The sequence below is a fragment of the Cervus elaphus genome, chromosome 25 (assembly GCF_910594005.1).
Source record: "Cervus elaphus chromosome 25, mCerEla1.1, whole genome shotgun sequence".
In the NCBI taxonomy this organism is placed as follows: Eukaryota; Metazoa; Chordata; class Mammalia; order Artiodactyla; family Cervidae; genus Cervus; species Cervus elaphus.
The window spans coordinates 50,218,450-50,226,172 of record NC_057839.1 but is presented as its reverse complement, the minus strand read 5'-3'; the positions used below and the strand labels follow the sequence as shown (position 1 = coordinate 50,226,172).

Sequence of the window (7,723 nt, the reverse complement as noted above, 5' to 3'; positions counted from 1 at the left end):
ATACGTATACCTATGGCTGATTCATGTTGAGGTTTGACAGAAAACAATGAAATTTTGTAAAGCAATTATCTTTCAATAAAAAAATAATAACGAGGAAAAAAAAAAAAAAAACACCTTTCCTGGTTGAGCGCTCGCTGCACTGAGGAGGTTTCCTCGGCGCCGCGCATCCCGCCAACGTCTCAGGGCTGCTCTGCCCTAACAGGGATGCGCCTCCGCCCTCCTCGCAGCTTGCGCCCTGCCGCTCCGCTCGCAGTAGGCACACACACCATGAAGAAGAGAGGCAAGAAGTCCTTCAACCGGAGCCTGCCCAAGTGGAAGCTCTTCATCCACAACCAGACCACCAGAGAGTTCCTGGGGCGCAAGGCCAAGAGCTGGGGTTGATCTCGATCTTCTACCCAGTCTTTTACACGTTCTTGGCTGCGCTCTTTTCATTCAGAATGTGGGCCATGCTTCAGACTCTGACGAAGATGGTTCCAAAATATAGTGACCAGATTCCTAGTCCAGGACTTATGGGTTTTCCAAAACCGGTGCCAGCGTTGGATTTTTCATTCAGCCTGTCTTATTCAGAATCCTATCAAGGGTACATGGATGACCTTAAGAAAGTTTTAAAGCCGTATGGCTTAGAAGAACAGAAGAATCTCACAGATCATACCAATGGAAGTTTTTGGAGCAGAAGGGTCCAGCATACACAGCATATGTTTCCTCTTTCTTTACGTGAAGCGTACGGTGGTATGGATGAGCCCACCTTTGGCTACCAATCAGGAAACCCTTATATTCTTGTGAAAATGAGCAAGATAATTGTATTAAAGCCTCAAGGAGAACCAAGGATAGACTGTATTACAAAAAGTGAAAACACAGCAGTTCTATCAACTTATCCTCACAATGGAAAGATAGATTTAAAATATTTCCATATTATGGAAAACAAAACAAAACTGCATGGGTGCTACGCGCAGCCACTAGTTGCTGTCCAGCTCAGCTTTGGTAGTGATGGTGATGTAAAAGAAGTAATAGTTGAGTGCAAGATTGATGGATCACCCAACCTAAAAACCCAGAATGACCATGACAAGTTTTTAGGACGAGTTGCATTCAAGATCACCATGCATGGAAGGAGTTAAGATATCTCCACAGAGTAAACGTTGTGTTGTCTGTCTTCATTTTGTATCAGCCGGACCTGCCATTCCAGAATTATGAGACCGCCTTGGAGAAAAAGGTGGAGTGGTACGTGACACTGGGATCACATAGTGTGCTTCCAGATAACAGAGGTCCGTGTCCTTTGAGGTAACTGCCTGTTGCCTCTGCTGCCTTTTGAACCATGTACAGTCACCAGGTAGGGACTGTGAACACCTAATTCTGAACATGTAGGTTGGGGGTCCTGTCCAATTTTTATGTGGTTTGATTGCCAAGTGTCTAAAACTTAATGTGCTGTGCTATGTAAATATTTTTAGAGATTTAACACTGGTTAACTATCATATTTTGATGCCAGCAAAGTTATTTTAGGGGATAAAATGGTACCTGACCAGCATCAAATGACTTTACAGATGCAAGAAATTCAGTGTGTAGAAAAGTTCCGTATGTGAGGAGGAAAAGGAAAATAAAAGTGGATTAAAAAAAAAAAACAAAAACATACACTTTCCAATGCAGGGAACACAGGTTAGATCCCTGGCTGGGGAATTAAGATCCCACATGCTGTGGGGTAACTAAGCCTCTGCCACAACTAGAGAGAATCCAACATGGTGCAATGAAAGGCAATGAGACATCCTGCCTGCTGCAACTGAGACTGACACAGCCAAATAAATCATACTAAAAAATAAATAAGTAAAAATAAAAAGGCATCCCTATACCTAAAATCACATAGGCTTTCTCTACTTCTAGGGGTTTTACAGTTTTGTATTTTACATTTAGGTCTGTGCCCCCTTTTGAGTTAATTTGTGAAGAATATAAGGTCTTTCTACATTCATTTTTGTCTCATATGGATGGCCAGTTATTCCAGCACCATTTTTTGCAAAGATGAAGAGACTATCTTTGCTCCATTTCATTGCCTTAGCTACTTTACAAAAATCAGTTCACTATATTTATGTGGGTCTACTTCTTGGGTCTCTAGTTTGTGACACTGGCCTATTTGCCTGTTCTTTCGTCAGTACTGTACTTAGTCACTCAGTCATGTCTGCCTCTTGGCGACCCCATGAACTGTAGCCCACCAGGCTCCTCTGTCCATGGGGATTCTCCAGGCAAGAATACTGGAGTGGGTTGCTATGCCCTCCTCCAGGGGATCTTCCCAATCCAGGGATCAAACCCACGTCTTCCGCATTGAAGGCGGATTCTTTACCGTCTGAGCCACCAGGGAAGCCCTCATCAGTACTACATCATCTTAATTACTATAGCTTTATAGTAGGTCTTGGAGTATGGTTGCATCTGTCCTGCAATTCCATTCTTCTCCTTTGATATAGTATTGGCTATTCAGGATCTTTTACTTCTCCATGTAAACTTTAGAATCAGTTTATCAGTATCCATAAAATGACTTGCTGCACCTGATGGATTTATAATGTGGCTGATAAAGTTTAAAAATAACAAAAAAAGTTAATTCTCTTCTCATTCTAACAGGTATTACAGCATTCTCATACAGCATTTTTTTTGTTTTAAAATATTCATAGGACTTAACTAAAAACAATAGCAGTAGTGACAGACATGCTTTTTTTATAAATTATTTTTTTCAAGTTTAAGGGAAATACATTTTAGTAACTTCATGAATTTTGATGATTGTTTTCAGTGTGTGTAATATAGACATCTTAAGGTATTAATAGAATGTTCCTTTGCATTCTTTCTGATTGAATATATTTTTAAAGTCACAAATATGAAATGAAATTTATTGAGATATTTTCTTAATATATTGAATTATTATCACTCCAATATTTCATGAATGTAACAAAATATATAATGGATTGCAAGTGGTTATAGAGCAGTCCAAAATTTTAAAAGTGCACAAAAAGATTTTCCATTGTATGTTATCTTCTTTTGTCAGCCCCTCAAACATGCACACTGTATCCTAGGATGACATTTTTTTCTTAAATGCCTTCTATTTCTAAAGAACTTTCACACAGATTTTTGTGTCAGTTTTGCAGATCCACATATTTCTATGTCATCTCAAGCCTGAAGTATCCCTATTTTGGGGGAAAGCCAGCAACTCATACTAGTTATTCTTTTCTTTTTTCCACCTACATGGAAATTTATTATGTCATAAATTTAACATTTCAGATCTGTGGGATAAATATTAGTTACTCAGAAATTCATGTTGTGTAATAGCTTCTGCATATAGGAAATGAAATTTAGATTTTTATTTTGAATACACAAAAGTCAATTGAAATTACAAAGCTAATAATCATAAATAGAAAAACTCAAAAAGTATGGGAAAAATGTGTTGTTGAACACACCCAGATTTAACTATATCAATACAAAAAGCAACAGTATAGAACAAAGGACTTACATATTCAAAGGCTTACAAATCTATATTTGAAGAAATAATTTGCAACGTATATAGTACTGAGAAAGGATTATTATGTAGGCCAAAGGTAAAAAAAGGAAAATATATCACGAGTCATTTATTAGTAAATAAAATAAGTAACAGAACTAAATTCCCAATAGCCACAGATTATAGAAGTATTTGATAGCCTTTTAAAGAAGAATGCTTAATTTATTTAAAACAAATAAATTAATTAAACATACAAGAAAAGCAAACATAGAAACCGAAAGAGAAAAGATCATTTTAAATTCATTTGTGATATATCTAAGCATGTTATAGATAAAACTTATAAGCTTATTACATTTAATTCAGTGGATTCAATTCAGGTGAAAAAAATAGAAATACCTGAGATTGCGATGCATATTACAATACAAGGAAAAATAGAAAAGAAACTATAATGAACTAGGGGAGAGCCTAGCAGGTGTTATTGAAAGCAGGAGGAAACAGAAAGACTGGAGAGAAGGCAAAGGAATAATTTGTCGAAAGAAATGACCTCTCAGATTCAAAAGGCACAAGAATTCAATAGGATAAATCTTCATGTGGGCATATCTTAGTGAAACTGTAGGTAACTAAATATAATGAGAAGTTTTTAAAAGCTGTTAGATCCTGGTATATCAATATGTAGACTAGTTATTGAAACATTAATCTTAGGGATTGGTGAGGAAAGAAATTGGTTACCTATTGCACTGTATCCAAGTCTGTGCTGCCCTGGAGTAGATTATTTTAGGATTGCACACATCATTTTTAAAATTTGTTAGCTCTAGGACTCTGCTGTGTTCTGCTCAGTCTGTGTGTGTCCAACTCTCTGAAATCCCATGGATTGTAACCCATTGTCCTACAATCCATGGCTCCTCTGTCCATGAAGTTTTCCAGACAAGAATACTTAGTGGGTTGCCATTTCCTACTCCAAGGGATCGTCTCAATTTAGGAATCAAACCCGCATCAGGTGGATTCTTTACCTGCTGAGCCATTGGGGAAATGATTTTAAAATTAGACTTAAAAAAAAATAAAGAACAAGAGTGTGTAAATTTTAAACCAGTATGTGAATGGGTGGGAAACTAAAGAAACATCCAAAATCCAAATATATCAGGGAGAAAAATAGCATAAATGACTGAGTATAGGAAGACACAAATTATGATAGTAGAAATTAGTCCTTAATACACTGAAAAGTATAAACAGTAAAATGGTCTAAATTGCCCTGTAGGAAGTAGTATTTTTAAAATATTATACTAAGAAAATTCTAAGTAAAGGACATTTTTCATTGTTACCATTAGAAAAAGCAACTTTAAATAAAAAATCTATTAAAAGATAAACTGAAGAATATTAGAATTCCTAGGATTTTATTTGAGCAAATATAATTCCAACCAGGCAAAGCAAACTGAATTTGGTTAGAACTCCACAGACAGAAACGAGATGAAAGTCTTTTACAAAGAAGACTAGAAGGCAAAGCAAACATTAATAAATTATTTGATTCACTATTGCTTAAGTGGTTGCCTTATTTAGGAAAGCCTAGTTGGCTGTCTGTACTAATTGCTCTTAAGTTTTGTTCCCTAGGATTCAAGTGTATTGACTCTAGCTTAGATTTTGTTTACGTAAGCTACCAATGGATTGGACCACTTTGGTCTAATGGCCTCTTTGCTTAATTGTATTCTTACATATCAGTAATACACAATTAAAATGTGTACTGAAAAATTCCATTTCAAATAATATTTAGAAATATTTCAAATGTAAACTGAGAAATCTATATGCAGTTCGAGAAGCAACAGTTAGAACCACATATGGAATAACGGACTGGTTCCAAATTGGAAAAGGAGTATATCAAGGCTGCATATTGTCACCTTGCTTATTTAATTTATATGCAGAGTACATCATGTGAAATGCTGAGCTGGATGAAGCACAAGCTGGAATCAAGATTGCCGGGAGAAATATCAAATATGGAGATGACACCACCTTTATGGCGGAAAGCAAAGGGGAACTGAAGAGACTCTTGATGAAGGTAAAAGAAGAGAGTGAAAAAGCTGGCTTAAAACTCAACATTCAAAAAAACTAAGATCATGGCATCTGGTCACACCACTTCATGGCAAATAGATAGGGAAACAATGGAAACATGGAGAGATTTTATTTTCTTGGGCTCCAAAATCATTGCAGATGGTGACTGCAGCCATGAAATTAAAAGATGATTGTTCCTTGGAAGAAAAGCTATGACCAACCTATACAGCATATTAAAAAGCAGAGATATTACTTTGCTGACAAAGATCCATCTAGTCAAAGCTATGATTTTTCCAGTAGTCATGTATGGATGTGAGAGTTGGACCATAAAGAAAGCTGAGAACTAAAGAATTGATGCTTTTGAACTGTGATGTTGGAGAGATGACTCTTGAGAGTCCCTTGGACTGCAAGGAGATCAAAGCAGTCAATCATAATAGGAAATCAATACTAAATATTCATTGGAAGGACTAATCCAATACTTTGGCCACCTGATGTGAAGAACTGACTCATTGGAAAAGACCCCGATGCCGGGAAAGATTGAAGGCAGAAGGAGAAGGGGATGACAGAGGATGAGATGGTTAGATGACATCTCCAACTCAACGGACATGAGTTTGAACAAGCTCCAGGAGTTGGTGATGGACAGGGAGTCCTGGTGTGCTGCAGTCCATGGGGTCACAGAGAGCTGGACACGACTGAGCGACTGAACAGAACTGATGCAAGCTTGTTGACAAAATAAGATAGGAACAGGGTATTAGCAGTCTTTACATATAGAACTATTTTGTGTACATGCAGACACTGGCCATCTAGGAGAAGAGATGATATGTAACTAGAATTTACATGCACAGTGAGTCAATAAAATTTATTCCAAAAAGGAAAACTACGTCAGTTTAGAAATTAGAAATTTAGATGAGTCAGGTAATGATTGGCTTGTTATATCAAGTTACCAGAAATGGACCTTATTTTCTTTTCACTACTGAATGAAATGGAACTTCAGCAATTTGGAAGACTGATTTAATACTTTCCAAGCTATATTTTAGGAAGAAGAGAATTCTAGTAGATGGATTGAAGCAGGGCTAGCCTGATGACAGGGAGCCCTTTTAAGTATATCTTTCTTCTATATAATTTTAAATTTATTAGACATTAAAATTATTTTCCAGTGAAATGACTTTTTTAATCTATAACCATTCAAGCTGTGTTACTCTTGGAATATGCATTAGGACAGGGTTTTCCTTTAGCATATTTATTTCTTTTGTAGCCTATAAACTTCTTCATATATCTTCTTAAAATGGCAATCACCACTAAGAATATTCTTTCATACCTTATTAATATTGCAATAACCATTAAGACTATGCAACATATATTTCAGTAATATAGCAATAACCATTAGCTTTTTAATGCTAATAAAATGTATAAACATGTCACTGTAATATACACTGCTAAGTTCATGCACATTCATTGGTTGATGACTCTAATAGTATAATGGAAAAGGAGATAAGTCAGAGAGAGAAAGGCGTGACCTTTGGAGTCAGGCCTGAACTTAATTCCTGACTCTACAGTTCTGTAACTGAGAATCTTTTTTTTTTTTCCTTAGATTTATCGATTAATCTCTTTACCACTGTGGATGGTGATGCCAACCACTCAGTGTGTTGGGAGGACTAAATGAGATGACATGTGTGAGATTCTGAGCCCAGTTACAACATATTATAGGCTCCAAATAAAATGAGTTCAAGTTTCCCTTAACATTACAGAATATAGTGAGAGGGAATAGAAGGCATGATAGCAAAGCCTCTGCTTCTGTTCCTGTGTGTGTGTGTGTCTGTCTCACGGAGGGAGCAGAAAATTTCTTCAAGCTGGATAATGAAAAATATTAAAATGAGAACTAAAAAAATTAATTATTCATGTCCAATATATTCAAATAATTGAAAGCATACCAATGATTGACTAAAGGTTTCAGCAGTTCTTATAAATCTTCATTAATATCCTCATGAGTTAAATGAAGTTTCTGAAAATAAAGTCTGCAAACTGATACAAATACTGAGAGAAGTTATCATTGTTCATGCCTATATTACTCACATAGTAATATACAATCAATAAAGTATATATCTACTTTCTTGTAACACCTGTTTTTATGGTAAATATGGTATTTATCTTTAGAATCACCTTTGTTTTCACAGGAACTTTAAGAGGATGCATGCTGTAACTCTTTTAAAAGAGGAT

At 36.1% G+C, this 7,723-nt stretch overlaps 1 pseudogene; it reads left to right on the top strand.

The window, feature by feature from the left end:
* Positions 1–267: 267 nt before the first annotated feature.
* LOC122683656 lies at positions 268–1,115 on the top strand (annotated as a pseudogene).
* The last annotated feature ends 6,608 nt before the right edge of the window (positions 1,116–7,723 follow it).